Consider the following 22,150-nt stretch of genomic DNA (forward strand, 5'->3'; position numbering starts at 1 on the left):
TGACAGGATAGGTAACAGGATAGGTAACAGGATAGGTAACAGGATAGGTAACAGGATAGGTGACAGGATAGGTAACAGGATAGGTGACAGGATAGGTGACAGGATAGGTGACAGGATAGGTAACAGGATAGGTGACAGGATAGGTAACAGGATAGGTAACAGGATAGGTGACAGGATAGGTAACAGGATAGGTAACAGGATAGGTGACAGGATAGGTAACAGGATAGGTAACAGGATAGGTGACAGGATAGGTGACAGGATAGGTAACAGGATAGGTAACAGGATAGGTAACAGGATAGGTAACAGGATAGGTAACAGGATAGGTAACAGGATAGGTAACAGGATAGGTAACAGGATAGGTAACAGGATAGGTGACAGGATAGGTAACAGGATAGGTAACAGGATATGTAACAGGATAGGTAACAGGATAGCTAACAGGATAGGTGACACTATAGGTAACAGGATATGTAACAGGATAGGTGACATGATAGGTGACAGGATAGGTAACAGGATAGGTAACAGGATAGGTAACAGATAGGTAACAGGAGGTGAAGATATAGGTAACAGGATATGTAACAGGATAGGTGACAGGATAGGTAACAGGATAGGTAACAGGATAGGTAACAGGATAGGTAACAGGATAGGTAACAGGATATGTAACAGGATAGGTGAGGATAGGATATAGGTAACAGGATAGGTGATAGGTGACAGGATAGGTGACACTATAGGTAACAGGATAGGTGACAGGATAGGTAACAGGATAGGTGACAGGATAGGTGACAGGATAGGTAACAGGATAGGTAACAGGATAGGTAACAGGATAGGTGACAGGATAGGTAACAGGATAGCTAACAGGATATGATAACAGGATAGGGTGACAGGATAGGTAACAGGATAGGTGACAGGATAGGTGACAGGATAGGTAACAGGATATGTAACAGGATAGGTGACAGGATAGGTAACAGGATAGGTGACACTATAGGTAACAGGATAGGTGACAGGATAGGTGACAGGATAGGTAACAGGATATGTAACAGGATAGGTGACAGGATAGGTGACAGGATAGGTAACAGGATAGCTAACAGGATAGGTGACAGGATAGGTAACAGGATAGGTGACAGGATATGTAACAGGATAGGTGACACTATAGGTAACAGGATAGGTGACACTATAGGTAACAGGATATGTAACAGGATAGGTAACAGGATAGGTAACAGGATAGGTGACAGGATAGGTGACAGGATAGGTAACAGGATAGGTAACAGGATATGTAACAGGATAGGTGACAGGATAGGTGACAGGATAGGTAACAGGATAGCTAACAGGATATGTAACAGGATAGGTGACAGGATAGGTGACAGGATAGGTGACAGGATAGGTAACAGGATAGGTAACATGATAGGTGACAGGATAGGTAACAGGATAGGTAACAGGATATGTAACAGGATAGGTGACAGGATAGGTAACAGGATAGGTGACAGGATAGGTAACAGGATAGGTAACAGGATAGGTGACAGGATAGGTAACAGGATAGGTAACAGGATAGGTGACACTATAGGTAACAGGATAGGTGACAGGATAGGTAACAGGATAGGTAACAGGATAGGTAACAGGATAGGTAACAGGATAGGTGACACTATAGGTAACAGGATAGGTGACAGGATAGGTGACAGGATAGGTGACACTATAGGTAACAGGATAAGTGACAGGATAGGTAACAGGATAGGTGACAGGATAGGTAACACTATAGGTAACAGGATAGGTGACAGAATAGGTAACAGGATAGGTGACAGGATAGGTGACAGGATAGGTGACAGGATAGGTAACAGGATAGGTGACAGGATAGTTGACAGGATAGGTAACAGGATAGGTGACAGGATAGGTGACAGGATAGGTGACAGGATAGGTGACAGGATAGGTAACAGGATAGGTGACAGGATAGTTGACAGGATAGGTAACAGGATAGTTGACAGGATAGGTAACAAGATAGGTAACAGGATAGGTGACAGGATAGGTAACAGGATAGGTAACAAGATAGGTAACAGGATAGGTGACAGGATAGTTGACAGGATAGGTGACAGGATAGGTGATAGGTGACAGGATAGGTAACATGATAGGTGACACTATAGGTAACAGGATAGGTAACAGGATAGGTGACAGGATAGGTAACAGGATAGGTGACACTATAGGTAACAGGATAGGTGACAGGATAGGTGATAGGTGACAAGATAGGTAACAGGATAGGTGACACTATAGGTAACAGGATAGGTGACAGGATAGGTGATAGGTGACAGGATAGGTAACATGATAGGTGACAGGATAGGTGACAGGATAGGTAACAGGATAGGTAACAGGATAGGTGACAGGATAGGTGACAGGATAGGTGACAGGATAGGTGACAGGATAGGTAACAGGATAGGTAACAGGATAGGTGACAGGATAGGTGACAGGATAGGTGACAGGATAGGTAACAAGATAGGTAACAGGATAGGTGACAGGATAGGTGACAGGATAGGTAACAGGATAGGTGACAGGATAGGTAACAGGATAGGTGACAGGATAGGTAACAGGATAGGTGACACTATAGGTAACAGGATAGGTGACAGGATAGGTAACAGGATAGGTAACAGGATAGGTAACAGGATAGGTAACAAGATAGGTAACAGGATAGGTGACACTATAGGTAACAGGATAGGTAACAAGATAGGTAACAGGATAGGTGACACTATAGGTAACAGGATAGGTGACACTATAGGTAACAGGATAGGTGACACTATAGGTAACAGGATAGGTGACACTATAGGTAACAGGATAGGTGACACTATAGGTAACAGGATAGGTAACAGGATAGGTGACACTATAGGTAACAGGATAGGTGACAGGATAGGTGACAGGATAGGTGACAGGATAGGTAACAGGACAGGTAACAGGATAGGTGACAGGATAGGTGACAGGATAGGTGAGGTGACAGGATAGGTAACAGGATAGGTAACAAGATAGGTAACAGGATAGGTGACAGGATAGTTGACAGGATAGGTAACAGGATAGGTGACAGGATAGGTAACAAGATAGGTGACAGGATAGGTAACAGGATAGGTGACACTATAGGTAACAGGATATGTGACAGGATAGGTAACAAGATAGGTAACAGGATAGGTAACAGGATAGGTGACACTATAGGTAACAGGATATGTGACAGGATAGGTAACAAGATAGGTAACAGGATAGGTAACAGGATAGGTAACAAGATAGGTAACAGGATAGGTGACACTATAGGTAACAGGATAGGTAACAAGATAGGTAACAGGATAGGTGACAGGATAGGTAACAGGATAGGTAACAAGATAGGTAACAAGATAGGTAACAAGATAGGTAACAGGATAGGTAACAAGATAGGTAACAAGATAGGTAACAGGATAGGTAAGAGGACCGGTGCAGTTTGACAGTGTCACATGTTCCAATGAAGAGGTTCTGACAGACTGACAGACTTTTGGAGTGGAGCCAGGGTATCATGATCCTGTTGTGTCCTCCTCATAGCATGCTGCTGTACCTTAACTCAGGGTTTCCCAAACTCGGTGACAATGTAGTGCTGTGTGTTACCATGCTGTACATAAGACAGTAACAATCTAGTACTGTGTTACCATACTGTACATAAAACAGTAACAATCTATTACTGTGTGTTACCATACTGTACATAAGACAGTAACAATCTAGTACTGTGTGTTACCATACTGTACATAAGACAGTAACAATGTAGTACTGTGTGTTACCATACTGTACATAAGCCAGTAACAATCTAGTACTGTGTGTTACCATACTGTACATAAGCCAGTAACAATGTAGTACTGTGTAGGACTATTTTCCATACATAAGACAGTAACAGTGTAGGACTGTTTTCCATACCATAAGACAGTAACAATGTAGTACTGTTTTACCATGCTGTATATAAGACAGTAAGAGTGTAGGACTGTTTTCCATACATAAGACAGTAACAGTGTAGGACTATTTTCCATACATAAGACAGTAAGAGTGTAGGACTGTTTTCCATACATAAGACAGTAAACAATCTAGTACTGTGTAGGACTATTTTCCATACAGTAAGACAGTAACAGTGTAGGACTGTTTTCCATACATAAGACAGTAAGAGTGTAGGACTATTTTCCATACATAAGACAGTAACAGTGTAGGACTGTTTTCCATACATAAGACAGTAACAGTGTAGGACTGTTTTCCATACATAAGACAGTAAGAGTGTAGGACTGTTTTCCATACATAAGACAGTAACAGTGTAGGACTGTTTTCCATACATAAGACAGTAACAGTGTAGGACTGTTTTCCATACATAAGACAGTAAGAGTGTAGGACTGTTTTCCATACATAAGACAGTAAGAGTGTAGGACTATTTTCAATACATAAGACAGTAACAGTGTAGGACTTTGTTTTCCATACATAAGACAGTAAGAGTGTAGGACTGTTTTCCATACATAAGACTGTAAGAGTTTAGGACTATTTTCCATACATAAGACAGTAAGAGTGTAGGACTATTTTCCATACTTAAGACAGTAACAGTGTAGGACTGTTTTCCATACATAAGACAGTAAGAGTGTAGGACTGTTTTCCATACATAAGACAGTAACAGTGTAGGACTATTTTCCATACATAAGACAGTAACAGTGTAGGACTATTATCCATACATAAGACAGTAGGAGTGTAGGACTATTTTCCATACTTAAGAGAGTAACAGTGTAGGACTGTTTTCCATACATAAGACAGTAAGAGTGTAGGACTGTTTTCCATACATAAGACAGTAAGAGTGTAGGACTATTTTCCATTCATAAGGCAGTAAGAGTGTAGGACTTTGTTTTCCATACATAAGACAGTAAGAGTGTAGGACTGTTTTCCATACATAAGACAGTAAGAGTGTAGGACTGTTTTCCATACATAAGACAGTAACAGTGTAGGACTTTGTTTTCCATACATAAGACAGTAAGAGTGTAGGACTATTTTCCATACATAAGACAGTAAGAGTGTAGGACTGTTTTCCATACATAAGACTGTAAGAGTTTAGGACTATTTTCCATACATAAGACAGTAAGAGTGTAGGACTATTTTCCATACATAAGACAGTAACAGTGTAGGACTGTTTTCCATACATAAGACAGTAACAGTGTAGGACTGTTTTCCATACATAAGACAGTAAGAGTGTAGGACTTTGTTTTCCATACTTAAGAGAGTAACAGTGTAGGACTGTTTTCCATACATAAGACAGTAAGAGTGTAGGACTGTTTTCCATACATAAGACTGTAAGAGTGTAGGACTGTTTTCCATATATAAGACAGTAACAGTGTAGGACTGTTTTCCATACATAAGACAGTAACAGTGTAGGACTGTTTTCCATACATAAGACAGTAAGAGTGTAGGACTGTTTTCCATACATAAGACAGTAACAGTGTAGGACTATTTTCCATACTTAAGACAGTAACAGTGTAGGACTGTTTTCCATACATAAGACAGTAAGAGTGTAGGACTGTTTTCCATACATAAGACAGTAACAGTGTAGGACTATTTTCCATACATAAGACAGTAACAGTGTAGGACTGTTTTCCATACATAAGACAGTAACAGTGTAGGACTGTTTTCCATACATAAGACAGTAAGAGTGTAGGACTGTTTTCCATACATGTAACAGTGTAGGACTGTTTTCCATACATAAGACAGTAACAGTGTAGGACTGTTTTCCATACATAAGACAGTAAGAGTGTAGGACTGTTTTCCATACATAAGACAGTAAGAGTGTAGGACTATTTTCAATACATAAGACAGTAACAGTGTAGGACTTTGTTTTCCATACATAAGACAGTAAGAGTGTAGGACTATTTTCCATACATAAGACAGTAAGAGTGTAGGACTGTTTTCCATACATAAGACTGTAAGAGTTTAGGACTATTTTCCATATATAAGACAGTAAGAGTGTAGAACTATTTTTCATACATAAGACAGTAACAGTGTAGGACTGTTTTCCATACATAAGACAGTAAGAGTGTAGGACTATTTTCCATACTTAAGACAGTAACAGTGTAGGACTGTTTTCCATACATAAGACAGTAAGAGTGTAGGACTGTTTTCCATACATAAGACAGTAACAGTGTAGGACTATTTTCCATACATAAGACAGTAACAGTGTAGGACTATTATCCATACATAAGACAGTAGGAGTGTAGGACTATTTTCCATACTTAAGACAGTAACAGTGTAGGACTGTTTTCCATACATAAGACAGTAAGAGTGTAGGACTGTTTTCCATACATAAGACTGTAAGAGTGTAGGACTATTTTCCATTCATAAGGCAGTAAGAGTGTAGGACTTTGTTTTCCATACATAAGACAGTAACAGTGTAGGACTTTGTTTTCCATACATAAGACAGTAAGAGTGTAGGACTATTTTCCATACATAAGACAGTAAGAGTGTAGGACTATTTTCAATACATAAGACAGTAACAGTGTAGGACTTTGTTTTCCATACATAAGACAGTAAGAGTGTAGGACTATTTTCCATACATAAGACAGTAAGAGTGTAGGACTGTTTTCCATACATAAGACTGTAAGAGTTTAGGACTTTGTTTTCCATACTTAAGAGAGTAACAGTGTAGGACTATTTTCCATACATAAGACAGTAAGAGTGTAGGACTGTTTTCCATACATAAGACAGTAAGAGTGTAGGACTTTGTTTTCCATACTTAAGAGAGTAACAGTGTAGGACTGTTTTCCATACATAAGACAGTAAGAGTGTAGGACTGTTTTCCATACATAAGACAGTAAGAGTGTAGGACTATTTTCCATACATAAGACAGTAACAGTGTAGGACTGTTTTCCATACATAAGACAGTAAGAGTGTAGGACTGTTTTCCATACATAAGACAGTAACAGTGTAGGACTATTTTCCATACATAAGACAGTAACAGTGTAGGACTATTTTCCATACATAAGACAGTAAGAGTGTAGGACTGTTTTCCATACATAAGACAGTAACAGTGTAGGACTGTTTTCCATACATAAGACAGTAAGAGTGTAGGACTGTTTTCCATACATAAGACAGTAAGAGTGTAGGACTGTTTTCCATACATAAGACAGTAACAGTGTAGGACTATTTTCCATACATAAGACAGTAACAGTGTAGGACTATTATCCATACATAAGACAGAAGGAGTGTAGGACTATTTTCCTTAAGAGAGTAACAGTGTAGGACTGTTTTCCATACATAAGACAGTAGAGTGTAGGACTGTTTTCCATACATAAGACTGTAAGAGTGTAGGACTATTTTCCATTCATAAGGCAGTAAGAGTGTAGGACTTTGTTTTCCATACATAAGACAGTAACAGTGTAGGACTTTGTTTTCCATACATAAGACAGTAAGAGTGTAGGACTATTTTCCATACATAAGACAGTAAGAGTGTAGGACTGTTTTCCATACATAAGACTGTAAGAGTTTAGGACTGTTTTCCATACATAAGACTGTAAGAGTTTAGGACTGTTTTCCATACATAAGACAGTAAGAGTGTAGGACTATTTTCCATACATAAGACAGTAAGAGTGTAGGACTATTTTCCATACATAAGACAGTAAGAGTGTAGGACTGTTTTCCATACATAAGACTGTAAGAGTTTAGGACTGTTTTCCATACATAAGACAGTAAGAGTGTAGGACTATTTTCCATACATAAGACAGTAACAGTGTAGGACTGTTTTCCATACATAAGACAGTAAGAGTGTAGGACTGTTTTCCATACATAAGACAGTAACAGTGTAGGACTATTTTCCATACATAAGACAGTAACAGTGTAGGACTATTTTCCATACATAAGACAGTAAGAGTGTAGGACTTTGTTTTCCATACTTAAGAGAGTAACAGTGTAGGACTGTTTTCCATACATAAGACAGTAAGAGTGTAGGACTGTTTTCCATACATAAGACTGTAAGAGTGTAGGACTATTTTCCATACATAAGACAGTAACAGTGTAGGACTGTTTTCCATACATAAGACAGTAACAGTGTAGGACTGTTTTCCATACATAAGACAGTAAGAGTGTAGGACTGTTTTCCATACATAAGACAGTAAGAGTGTAGGACTGTTTTCCATACATAAGACAGTAACAGTGTAGGACTATTTTCCATACATAAGACAGTAACAGTGTAGGACTATTATCCATACATAAGGACTATTTTCCTTAAGAGAGTAACAGTGTAGGACTGTTTTCCATACATAAGACAGTAAGAGTGTAGGACTATTTTCCATACATAAGACTGTAAGAGTGTAGGACTATTTTCCATTCATAAGGCAGTAAGAGTGTAGGACTTTGTTTTCCATACATAAGACAGTAACAGTGTAGGACTTTGTTTTCCATACATAAGACAGTAAGAGTGTAGGACTATTTTCCATACATAAGACAGTAAGAGTGTAGGACTGTTTTCCATACATAAGACAGTAAGAGTGTAGGACTGTTTTCCATACATAAGACAGTAACAGTGTAGGACTTTGTTTTCCATACATAAGACAGTAAGAGTGTAGGACTATTTTCCATACATAAGACAGTAAGAGTGTAGGACTGTTTTCCATACATAAGACTGTAAGAGTGTAGGACTGTTTTCCATACATAAGACTGTAAGAGTTTAGGACTATTTTCCATACATAAGACAGTAAGAGTGTAGGACTATTTTCCATACATAAGACAGTAACAGTGTAGGACTGTTTTCCATACATAAGACAGTAAGAGTGTAGGACTATTTTCCATACATAAGACAGTAACAGTGTAGGACTATTTTCCATACATAAGACAGTAAGAGTGTAGGACTTTGTTTTCCATACTTAAGAGAGTAACAGTGTAGGACTGTTTTCCATACATAAGACAGTAAGAGTGTAGGACTGTTTTCCATACATAAGACTGTAAGAGTGTAGGACTATTTTCCATACATAAGACAGTAACAGTGTAGGACTGTTTTCCATACATAAGACAGTAAGAGTGTAGGACTGTTTTCCATACTTAAGACAGTAAGAGTGTAGGACTGTTTTCCATATATAAGACAGTAACAGTGTAGGACTGTTTTCCATACATAAGACAGTAACAGTGTAGGACTGTTTTCCATACATAAGACAGTAAGAGTGTAGGACTGTTTTCCATAGATAAGACAGTAACAGTGTAGGACTTTGTTTTCCATACATAAGACAGTAAGAGTGTAGGACTGTTTTCCATACATAAGACAGTAAGAGTGTAGGACTGTTTTCCATACATAAGACAGTAACAGTGTAGGACTATTTTCCATACATAAGACAGTAACAGTGTAGGACTGTTTTCCATACATAAGACAGTAACAGTGTAGGACTGTTTTCCATATATAAGACAGTAAGAGTGTAGGACTGTTTTCCATACATAAGACAGTAAGAGTGTAGGACTGTTTTCCATACATAAGACAGTAACAGTGTAGGACTATTTTCCATACATAAGACAGTAACAGTGTAGGACTATTATCCATACATAAGACAGTAGGAGTGTAGGACTATTTTCCATACTTAAGAGAGTAACAGTGTAGGACTGTTTTCCATACATAAGACAGTAAGAGTGTAGGACTGTTTTCCATACATAAGACTGTAAGAGTGTAGGACTATTTTCCATTCATAAGGCAGTAAGAGTGTAGGACTTTGTTTTCCATACATAAGACAGTAACAGTGTAGGACTTTGTTTTCCATACATAAGACAGTAAGAGTGTAGGACTATTTTCCATACATAAGACAGTAAGAGTGTAGGACTGTTTTCCATACATAAGACAGTAAGAGTGTAGGACTGTTTTCCATACATAAGACAGTAAGAGTGTAGGACTGTTTTCCATACATAAGACAGTAACAGTGTAGGACTGTTTTCCATACATAAGACAGTAACAGTGTAGGACTATTTTCCATACATAAGACAGTAACAGTGTAGGACTATTTTCCATACATAAGACAGTAAGAGTGTAGGACTTTGTTTTCCATACTTAAGAGAGTAACAGTGTAGGACTGTTTTCCATACATAAGACAGTAACAGTGTAGGACTGTTTTCCATACATAAGACAGTAACAGTGTAGGACTGTTTTCCATACATAAGACAGTAAGAGTGTAGGACTGTTTTCCATAGATAAGACAGTAACAGTGTAGGACTTTGTTTTCCATACATAAGACAGTAAGAGTGTAGGACTGTTTTCCATACATAAGACAGTAAGAGTGTAGGACTGTTTTTCATACTTAAGACAGTAACAGTGTAGGACTTTGTTTTCCATACATATTACAGTAAGAGTGTAGGACTGTTTTCCATACATAAGACTGTAAGAGTGTAGGACTGTTTTCCATACATAAGACAGTAACAGTGTAGGACTGTTTTCCATACATAAGACAGTAACAGTGTAGGACTGTTTTCCATACATAAGACAGTAAGAGTGTAGGACTGTTTTCCATACTTAAGACAGTAAGAGTGTAGGACTGTTTTCCATATATAAGACAGTAACAGTGTAGGACTGTTTTCCATATATAAGACAGTAACAGTGTAGGACTGTTTTCCATACATAAGACAGTAAGAGTGTAGGACTGTTTTCCATACATAAGACAGTAAGAGTGTAGGACTGTTTTCCATATATAAGACAGTAACAGTGTAGGACTGTTTTCCATACATAAGACAGTAACAGTGTAGGACTGTTTTCCATACATAAGACAGTAAGAGTTTAGGACTGTTTTCCATAGATAAGACAGTAACAGTGTAGGACTTTGTTTTCCATACATAAGACAGTAAGAGTGTAGGACTGTTTTCCATGCATAACACAGTAAGAGTGTAGGACTGTTTTCCATACATAAGACAGTAACAGTGTAGGACTATTTTCCATACATAAGACAGTAACAGTGTAGGACTGTTTTCCATACATAAGACAGTAACAGTGTAGGACTGTTTTCCATATATAAGACAGTAAGAGTGTAGGACTGTTTTCCATACATAAGACAGTAAGAGTGTAGGACTGTTTTCCATACATAAGACAGTAACAGTGTAGGACTATTTTCCATACATAAGACAGTAACAGTGTAGGACTATTATCCATACATAAGACAGTAGGAGTGTAGGACTATTTTCCATACTTAAGAGAGTAACAGTGTAGGACTGTTTTCCATACATAAGACAGTAAGAGTGTAGGACTGTTTTCCATACATAAGACAGTAACAGTGTAGGACTATTTTCCATACATAAGACAGTAAGAGTGTAGGACTGTTTTCCATACATAAGACAGTAACAGTGTAGGACTTTGTTTTCCATACATAAGACAGTAAGAGTGTAGGACTATTTTCCATACATAAGACAGTAAGAGTGTAGGACTGTTTTCCATACTTAAGACAGTAACAGTGTAGGACTGTTTTCCATACATAAGACAGTAAGAGTGTAGGACTGTTTTCCATACATAAGACAGTAACAGTGTAGGACTATTTTCCATACATAAGACAGTAACAGTGTAGGACTATTTTCCATACATAAGACAGTAAGAGTGTAGGACTATTTTCCATACATAAGACAGTAACAGTGTAGGACTTTGTTTTCCATACATAAGACAGTAACAGTGTAGGACTATTTTCCATACATAAGACAGTAACAGTGTAGGACTATTTTCCATACATAAGACAGTAAGAGTGTAGGACTGTTTTCCATACATAAGACAGTAAGAGTGTAGGACTGTTTTCCATATATAAGACAGTAACAGTGTAGGACTGTTTTCCATACATAAGACAGTAACAGTGTAGGACTGTTTTCCATACATAAGACAGTAAGAGTGTAGGACTGTTTTCCATACATAAGACAGTAACAGTGTAGGACTTTGTTTTCCATACATAAGACAGTAAGAGTGTAGGACTGTTTTCCATACATAAGACAGTAAGAGTGTAGGACTGTTTTCCATACATAAGACAGTAAGAGTGTAGGACTGTTTTCCATACATAAGACAGTAACAGTGTAGGACTGTTTTCCATACATAAGACAGTAAGAGTGTGGGACTGTTTTCCATACATGAGACAGTAACAGTGTAGGACTGTTTTCCATACATAAGACGGTAACAGTGTAGGACTGTTTTCCATACATAAGACAGTAACAGTGTAGGATTGTTTTCCATACATAAGACAGTAAGAGTGTAGGACTGTTTTCCATAGATAAGACAGTAACAGTGTAGGACTTTGTTTTCCATACATATTACAGTAAGAGTGTAGGACTGTTTTCCATACATAAGACAGTAAGAGTGTAGGACTGTTTTCCATACATAAGACAGTAACAGTGTAGGACTATTTTCCATACATAAGACAGTAACAGTGTAGGACTGTTTTCCATACATAAGACAGTAACAGTGTAGGACTGTTTTCCATACATAAGACAGTAAGAGTGTAGGACTGTTTTCCATACATAAGACAGTAAGAGTGTAGGACTGTTTTCCATACATAAGACAGTAAGAGTGTAGGACTGTTTTCCATACATAAGACAGTAACAGTGTAGGACTATTTTCCATACATAAGACAGTAACAGTGTAGGACTATTTTCCATACATAAGACAGTAAGAGTGTAGGACTATTTTCCATACTTAAGAGAGTAACAGTGTAGGACTGTTTTCCATACATAAGACAGTAAGAGTGTAGGACTGTTTTCCATACATAAGACTGTAAGAGTGTAGGACTATTTTCCATTCATAAGGCAGTAAGAGTGTAGGACTTTGTTTTCCATACATAAGACAGTAACAGTGTAGGACTTTGTTTTCCATACATAAGACAGTAAGAGTGTAGGACTATTTTCCATACATAAGACAGTAAGAGTGTAGGACTGTTTTCCATACATAAGACTGTAAGAGTTTAGGACTGTTTTCCATACATAAGACAGTAAGAGTGTAGGACTATTTTCCATACATAAGACAGTAACAGTGTAGGACTGTTTTCCATACATAAGACAGTAAGAGTGTAGGACTGTTTTCCATACATAAGACAGTAACAGTGTAGGACTATTTTCCATACATAAGACAGTAAGAGTGTAGGACTTTGTTCTCCATACTTAAGAGAGTAACAGTGTAGGTCTGTTTTCCATACATAAGACAGTAAGAGTGTAGGACTGTTTTCCATACATAAGACTGTAAGAGTGTAGGACTATTTTCCATACATAAGACAGTAACAGTGTAGGACTATTTTCCATACATAAGACAGTAAGAGTGTAGGACTGTTTCCCATACTTAAGACAGTAAGAGTGTAGGACTGTTTTCCATATATAAGACAGTAACAGTGTAGGACTGTTTTCCATACATAAGACAGTAACAGTGTAGGACTGTTTTCCATACATAAGACAGTAAGAGTTTAGGACTGTTTTCCATAGATAAGACAGTAACAGTGTAGGACTTTGTTTTCCATACATAAGACAGTAAGAGTGTAGGACTGTTTTCCATACATAAGACAGTAAGAGTGTAGGACTGTTTTCCATACATAAGACAGTAACAGTGTAGGACTGTTTTCCATACATAAGACAGTAACAGTGTAGGACTGTTTTCCATACATAAGACAGTAACAGTGTAGGACTGTTTTCCATATATAAGACAGTAAGAGTGTAGGACTGTTTTCCATACATAAGACAGTAAGAGTGTAGGACTATTTTCCATACTTAAGACAGTAACAGTGTAGGACTGTTTTCCATACATAAGACAGTAAGAGTGTAGGACTGTTTTCCATACATAAGACAGTAACAGTGTAGGACTATTTTCCATACATAAGACAGTAAGAGTGTAGGACTATTTTCCATTCATAAGGCAGTAAGAGTGTAGGACTTTGTTTTCCATACATAAGACAGTAAGAGTGTAGGACTGTTTTCCATACATAAGACAGTAAGAGTGTAGGACTGTTTTCCATACATAAGACAGTAACAGTGTAGGACTTTGTTTTCCATACATAAGACAGTAAGAGTGTAGGACTATTTTCCATACATAAGACAGTAAGAGTGTAGGACTGTTTTCCATACATAAGACTGTAAGAGTTTAGGACTATTTTCCATACATAAGACAGTAACAGTGTAGGACTGTTTTCCATACATAAGACAGTAAGAGTGTAGGACTATTTTCCATACATAAGACAGTAACAGTGTAGGACTATTTTCCATACATAAGACAGTAAGAGTGTAGGACTTTGTTTTCCATACTTAAGAGAGTAACAGTGTAGGACTGTTTTCCATACATAAGACAGTAAGAGTGTAGGACTGTTTTCCATACATAAGACAGTAACAGTGTAGGACTATTTTCCATACATAAGACAGTAACAGTGTAGGACTATTTTCCATACATAAGACAGTAAGAGTGTAGGACTTTGTTTTCCATACTTAAGAGAGTAACAGTGTAGGACTGTTTTCCATACATAAGACAGTAAGAGTGTAGGACTGTTTTCCATACATAAGACAGTAAGAGTGTAGGACTGTTTTCCATACATAAGACAGTAACAGTGTAGGACTTTGTTTTCCATACATAAGACAGTAAGAGTGTAGGACTATTTTCCATACATAAGACAGTAAGAGTGTAGGACTATTTTCCATACTTAAGACAGTAACAGTGTAGGACTGTTTTCCATGCATAAGACAGTAAGAGTGTAGGACTGTTTTCCATACATAAGACAGTAACAGTGTAGGACTATTTTCCATACATAAGACAGTAACAGTGTAGGACTGTTTTCCATACATAAGACAGTAACAGTGTAGGACTGTTTTCCATACATGAGTCAGTAACAGTGTAGGACTGTTTTCCATACATAAGACAGTAACAGTGTAGGACTGTTTTCCATACATAAGACAGTAAGAGTGTAGGACTGTTTTCCATACTTAAGACAGTAACAGTGTAGGACTGTTTTCCATACATAAGACAGTAAGAGTGTAGGACTATTTTCCATACTTAAGACAGTAACAGTGTAGGACTGTTTTCCATACATAAGACTGTAAGAGTGTAGGACTATTTTCCATTCATAAGGCAGTAAGAGTGTAGGACTTTGTTTTCCATACATAAGACAGTAAGAGTGTAGGACTGTTTTCCATACATAAGACAGTAAGAGTGTAGGACTGTTTTCCATACATAAGACAGTAACAGTGTAGGACTTTGTTTTCCATACATAAGACAGTAAGAGTGTAGGACTATTTTCCATACATAAGACAGTAAGAGTGTAGGACTGTTTTCCATACATAAGACTGTAAGAGTTTAGGACTATTTTCCATACATAAGACAGTAAGAGTGTAGGACTATTTTCCATACATAAGACAGTAACAGTGTAGGACTGTTTTCCATACATAAGACAGTAAGTGTGTAGGACTGTTTTCCATACATAAGACAGTAACAGTGTAGGACTATTTTCCATACATAAGACAGTAACAGTGTAGGACTATTTTCCATACATAAGACAGTAAGAGTGTAGGACTTTGTTTTCCATACTTAAGAGAGTAACAGTGTAGGACTGTTTTCCATACATAAGACAGTAAGAGTGTAGGACTGTTTTCCATACATAAGACAGTAACAGTGTAGGACTATTTTCCATACATAAGACAGTAACAGTGTAGGACTATTTTCCATACATAAGACAGTAAGAGTGTAGGACTTTGTTTTCCATACTTAAGAGAGTAACAGTGTAGGACTGTTTTCCATACATAAGACAGTAAGAGTGTAGGACTGTTTTCCATACATAAGACAGTAACAGTGTAGGACTGTTTTCCATACATAAGACAGTAAGAGTGTAGGACTATTTTCCATACATAAGACAGTAACAGTGTAGGACTGTTTTCCATACATAAGACAGTAAGAGTGTAGGACTGTTTTCCATACATAAGACAGTAACAGTGTAGGACTATTTTCCATACATAAGACAGTAACAGTGTAGGACTATTTTCCATACATAAGACAGTAAGAGTGTAGGACTATTTTCCATACTTAAGAGAGTAACAGTGTAGGACTGTTTTCCATACATAAGACAGTAAGAGTGTAGGACTGTTTTCCATACATAAGACAGTAAGAGTGTAGGACTATTTTCCATACATAAGACAGACTATTTTCCATTCATAAGGCAGTAAGAGTGTAGGACTTTGTTTTCCATACATAAGACAGTAAGAGTGTAGGACTGTTTTCCATACATAAGACAGTAAGAGTGTAGGACTGTTTTCCATACATAAGACAGTAACAGTGTAGGACTTTGTTTTCCATACATAAGACAGTAAGAGTGTAGGACTATTTTCCATACATAAGACAGTAAGAGTGTAGGACTGTTTTCCATACATAAGACTGTAAGAGTTTAGGACTATTTTCCATACATAAGACTGTAAGAGTGTAGGACTATTTTCCATACATAAGACAGTAACAGTGTAGGACTGTTTTCCATACATAAGACAGTAAGTGTGTAGGACTATTTTCCATACATAAGACAGTAACAGTGTAGGACTGTTTTCCATACATAAGACAGTAAGAGTGTAGGACTATTTTCCATACATAAGACAGTAAGAGTGTAGGACTATTTTCCATACTTAAGAGAGTAACAGTGTAGGACTGTTTTCCATACATAAGACAGTAAGAGTGTAGGACTGTTTTCCATACATAAGACTGTAAGAGTTTAGGACTATTTTCCATACATAAGACAGTAAGAGTGTAGGACTATTTTCCATACATAAGACAGTAAGAGTGTAGGACTGTTTTCCATACATAAGACAGTAAGAGTGTAGGACTGTTTTCCATACATAAGACAGTAAGAGTGTAGGACTGTTTTCCATACATAAGACAGTAACAGTGTAGGACTGTTTTCCATACATAAGACAGTAACAGTGTAGGACTGTTTTCCATACATAAGACAGTAAGAGTGTAGGACTGTTTTCCATACATAAGACAGTAACAGTGTAGGACTGTTTTCCATACATAAGACAGTAACAGTGTAGGACTGTTTTCCATACATAAGACAGTAACAGTGTAGGACTATTTTCCATACATAAGACAGTAACAGTGTAGGACTGTTTTCCATACATAAGACTGTAAGAGTTTAGGACTATTTTCCATACATAAGACAGTAAGAGTGTAGGACTATTTTCCATACATAAGACAGTAACAGTGTAGGACTGTTTTCCATACATAAGACAGTAAGTGTGTAGGACTATTTTCCATACTTAAGACAGTAACAGTGTAGGACTGTTTTCCATACATAAGACAGTAAGAGTGTAGGACTGTTTTCCATACATAAGACAGTAAGAGTGTAGGACTATTTTCCATACATAAGACAGTAACAGTGTAGGACTGTTTTCCATACATAAGACAGTAAGAGTGTAGGACTGTTTTCCATACATAAGACAGTAAGAGTGTAGGACTGTTTTCCATACATAAGACAGTAAGAGTGTAGGACTGTTTTCCATACATAAGACAGTAACAGTGTAGGACTATTTTCCATACATAAGACAGTAACAGTGTAGGACTATTTTCCATACATAAGACAGTAAGAGTGTAGGACTATTTTCCATACTTAAGAGAGTAACAGTGTAGGACTGTTTTCCATACATAAGACAGTAAGAGTGTAGGACTGTTTTCCATACATAAGACAGTAACAGTGTAGGACTTTGTTTTCCATACATAAGACAGTAAGAGTGTAGGACTATTTTCCATACATAAGACAGTAACAGTGTAGGACTGTTTTCCATACATAAGACAGTAAGAGTGTAGGACTATTTTCCATACTTAAGACAGTAACAGTGTAGGACTGTTTTCCATACATAAGACAGTAAGAGTGTAGGACTGTTTTCCATATATAAGACTGTAAGAGTTTAGACTATTTTCCATACATAAGACAGTAAGAGTGTAGGACTATTTTCCATACATAAGACAGTAACAGTGTAGGACTGTTTTCCATACATAAGACAGTAAGAGTGTGGGACTGTTTTCCATACATGAGACAGTAACAGTGTAGGACTGTTTTCCATACATAAGACAGTAAGAGTGTAGGACTGTTTTCCATACATAAGACAGTAAGAGTGTAGGACTATTTTCCATTCATAAGGCAGTAAGAGTGTAGGACTTTGTTTTCCATACATACGACAGTAAGAGTGTAGGACTGTTTTCCATACATAAGACAGTAAGAGTGTAGGACTGTTTTCCATACATAAGACAGTAACAGTGTAGGACTTTGTTTTCCATACATAAGACAGTAAGAGTGTAGGACTATTTTCCATACATAAGACAGTAAGAAGGACTGTTTTAACATAAGACTGTAAGAGTTTAGGACTATTTTCCATACATAAGACAGTAAGAGTGTAGGACATAAGACAGTAACAGTGTAGGACTATTTTCCATACATAAGACAGTAAGAGTGTAGGACTATTTTCCATACTTAAGACAGTAACAGTGTAGGACTGTTTTCCATACATAAGACAGTAAGAGTGTAGGACTATTTTCCATACATAAGACAGTAAGAGTGTAGGACTATTTTCCATACTTAAGAGAGTAACAGTGTAGGACTGTTTTCCATACATAAGACAGTAAGAGTGTAGGACTGTTTTCCATACATAAGACTGTAAGAGTTTAGGACTATTTTCCATACATAAGACAGTAAGAGTGTAGGACTATTTTCCATACTTAAGAGAGTAACAGTGTAGGACTGTTTTCCATTCATAAGACAGTAAGAGTGTAGGACTGTTTTCCATACATAAGACTGTAAGAGTTTAGGACTATTTATAATAATAATAATAATATATGCCATTTAGCAGACGCTTTTATCCAAAGCGACTTACAGTCAGTGCATACATTCTACGTATGGGTGGTCCCGGGATCGACCCTGGTGTTACAAGCGCCATGCTCTACCAACTGAGCTACAGAAGGACCATACATAAGACAGTAAGAGTGTAGGACTATTTTCCATACATAAGACAGTAAGAGTGTAGGACTGTTTTCCATACATAAGACAGTAAGAGTGTAGGACTATTTTCCATACATAAGACAGTAACAGTGTAGGACTGTTTTCCATACATAAGACAGTAAGAGTGTAGGACTGTTTTCCATACATAAGACAGTAAGAGTGTAGGACTATTTTCCATACATAAGACAGTAACAGTGTAGGACTGTTTTCCATACATAAGACAGTAAGAGTGTAGGACTATTTTCCATACTTAAGACAGTAACAGTGTAGGACTGTTTTCCATACATAAGACAGTAAGAGTGTAGGACTGTTTTCCATACATAAGACAGTAACAGTGTAGGACTATTTTCCATACATAAGACAGTAACAGTGTAGGACTATTTTCCATACATAAGACAGTAAGAGTGTAGGACTATTTTCCATACTTAAGAGAGTAACAGTGTAGGACTGTTTTCCATACATAAGACAGTAAGAGTGTAGGACTGTTTTCCATACATAAGACAGTAAGAGTGTAGGACTATTTTCCATACATAAGACTGTAAGAGTGTAGGACTATTTTCCATTCATAAGACAGTAAGAGTGTAGGACTGTTTTCCATACATAAGACAGTAAGAGTGTAGGACTGTTTTCCATACATAAGACAGTAACAGTGTAGGACTTTGTTTTCCATACATAAGACAGTAAGAGTGTAGGACTATTTTCCATACATAAGACAGTAAGAGTGTAGGACTGTTTTCCATACATAAGACAGTAAGAGTGTAGGACTGTTTTCCATACATAAGACAGTAAGAGTGTAGGACTGTTTTCCATACATAAGACAGTAACAGTGTAGGACTTTGTTTTCCATACATAAGACAGTAAGAGTGTAGGACTATTTTCCATACTTAAGACAGTAACAGTGTAGGACTGTTTTCCATACATAAGACAGTAAGAGTGTAGGACTGTTTTCCATACATAAGACAGTAACAGTGTAGGACTATTTTCCATACATAAGACAGTAACAGTGTAGGACTGTTTTCCATACATAAGACAGTAACAGTGTAGGACTATTTTCCATACATAAGACAGTAACAGTGTAGGACTGTTTTCCATACATAAGACAGTAAGAGTGTAGGACTGTTTTCCATACATAAGACAGTAAGAGTGTAGGACTGTTTTCCATACATAAGACAGTAACAGTGTAGGACTTTGTTTTCCATACATAAGACAGTAAGAGTGTAGGACTATTTTCCATACATAAGACAGTAAGAGTGTAGGACTGTTTTCCATACATAAGACTGTAAGAGTTTAGGACTATTTTCCATACATAAGACAGTAAGAGTGTAGGACTATTTTCCATACATAAGACAGTAACAGTGTAGGACTGTTTTCCATACATAAGACAGTAAGTGTGTAGGACTATTTTCCATACTTAAGACAGTAACAGTGTAGGACTGTTTTCCATACATAAGACAGTAAGAGTGTAGGACTATTTTCCATACATAAGACAGTAAGAGTGTAGGACTATTTTCCATACTTAAGAGAGTAACAGTGTAGGACTGTTTTCCATACATAAGACAGTAAGAGTGTAGGACTGTTTTCCATACATAAGACTGTAAGAGTTTAGGACTATTTTCCATACATAAGACAGTAAGAGTGTAGGACTATTTTCCATACTTAAGAGAGTAACAGTGTAGGACTGTTTTCCATTCATAAGACAGTAAGAGTGTAGGACTGTTTTCCATACATAAGACTGTAAGAGTTTAGGACTATTTTCCATACATAAGACAGTAAGAGTGTAGGACTATTTTCCATACATAAGACAGTAACAGTGTAGGACTGTTTTCCATACATAAGACAGTAAGAGTGTAGGACTATTTTCCATACTTAAGACAGTAACAGTGTAGGACTGTTTTCCATACATAAGACAGTAAGAGTGTAGGACTGTTTTCCATACATAAGACAGTAACAGTGTAGGACTATTTTCCATACATAAGACAGTAACAGTGTAGGACTATTTTCCATACATAAGACAGAAGAGTGTAGGACTATTTTCCATACTTAAGAGAGTAACAGTGTAGGACTGTTTTCCATACATAAGACAGTAAGAGTGTAGGACTGTTTTCCATACATAAGACAGTAAGAGTGTAGGACTATTTTCCATACATAAGACTGTAAGAGTGTAGGACTATTTTCCATTCATAAGGCAGTAAGAGTGTAGGACTTTGTTTTCCATACATAAGACACAGTAAGAGTGTAGGACTGTTTTCCATACATAAGACAGTAAGAGTGTAGGACTATTTTCCATAGATAAGACAGTAACAGTGTAGGACTGTTTTCCATACATAAGACAGTAACAGTGTAGGACTATTTTCCATACATAAGACAGTAAGAGTGTAGGACTATTTTCCATACATAAGACAGTAACAGTGTAGGACTGTTTTCCATACATAAGACAGTAAGTGTGTAGGACTATTTTCCATACTTAAGACTGTAACAGTGTAGGACTGTTTTCCATACATAAGACAGTAAGAGTGTAGGACTGTTTTCCATACATAAGACAGTAAGAGTGTAGGACTATTTTCCATACATAAGACAGTAACAGTGTAGGACTGTTTTCCATACATAAGACAGTAAGAGTGTAGGACTATTTGCCATACATAAGACAGTAAGAGTGTAGGACTGTTTTCCATACATAAGACAGTAAGAGTGTCGGACTGTTTTCCATACATAAGACAGTAACAGTGTAGGACTATTTTCCATACATAAGACAGTAACAGTGTAGGACTATTTTCCATACATAAGACAGTAAGAGTGTAGGACTATTTTCCATACTTAAGAGAGTAACAGTGTAGGACTGTTTTCCATTCATAAGACAGTAAGAGTGTAGGACTGTTTTCCATACATAAGACTGTAAGAGTCTAGGACTATTTTCCATACATAAGACAGTAAGAGTGTAGGACTATTTTCCATACATAAGACAGTAACAGTGTAGGACTGTTTTCCATACATAAGACAGTAAGAGTGTAGGACTATTTTCCATACTTAAGACAGTAACAGTGTAGGACTGTTTTCCATACATAAGACAGTAAGAGTGTAGGACTGTTTTCCATACATAAGACAGTAACAGTGTAGGACTATTTTCCATACATAAGACAGTAACAGTGTAGGACTATTTTCCATACATAAGACAGTAAGAGTGTAGGACTATTTTCCATACTTAAGAGAGTAACAGTGTA

The 22,150-nt window shown here is 37.1% G+C and overlaps 1 protein-coding gene and 1 long non-coding RNA gene across 4 annotated transcripts in view; both read left to right on the forward strand.

Moving 5' to 3' along the window:
• Positions 1-22,150, forward strand: part of LOC118379148 (interleukin-1 receptor accessory protein-like 1) — a 593,985-nt gene that overhangs the window by 100,562 nt on the left and 471,273 nt on the right. The window lies entirely within an intron of this gene.
• On the forward strand, positions 1,800-3,032 carry LOC127927486 (uncharacterized). Its single transcript, XR_008127739.1, has 3 exons — positions 1,800-1,870; positions 2,456-2,515; positions 3,013-3,032. It is a non-coding gene; the product is annotated as an uncharacterized LOC127927486 (long non-coding RNA).

Source organism: Oncorhynchus keta, unplaced genomic scaffold (assembly GCF_023373465.1).
Source record: "Oncorhynchus keta strain PuntledgeMale-10-30-2019 unplaced genomic scaffold, Oket_V2 Un_scaffold_14384_pilon_pilon, whole genome shotgun sequence".
Lineage (NCBI taxonomy): Eukaryota > Metazoa > Chordata > Actinopteri > Salmoniformes > Salmonidae > Oncorhynchus > Oncorhynchus keta.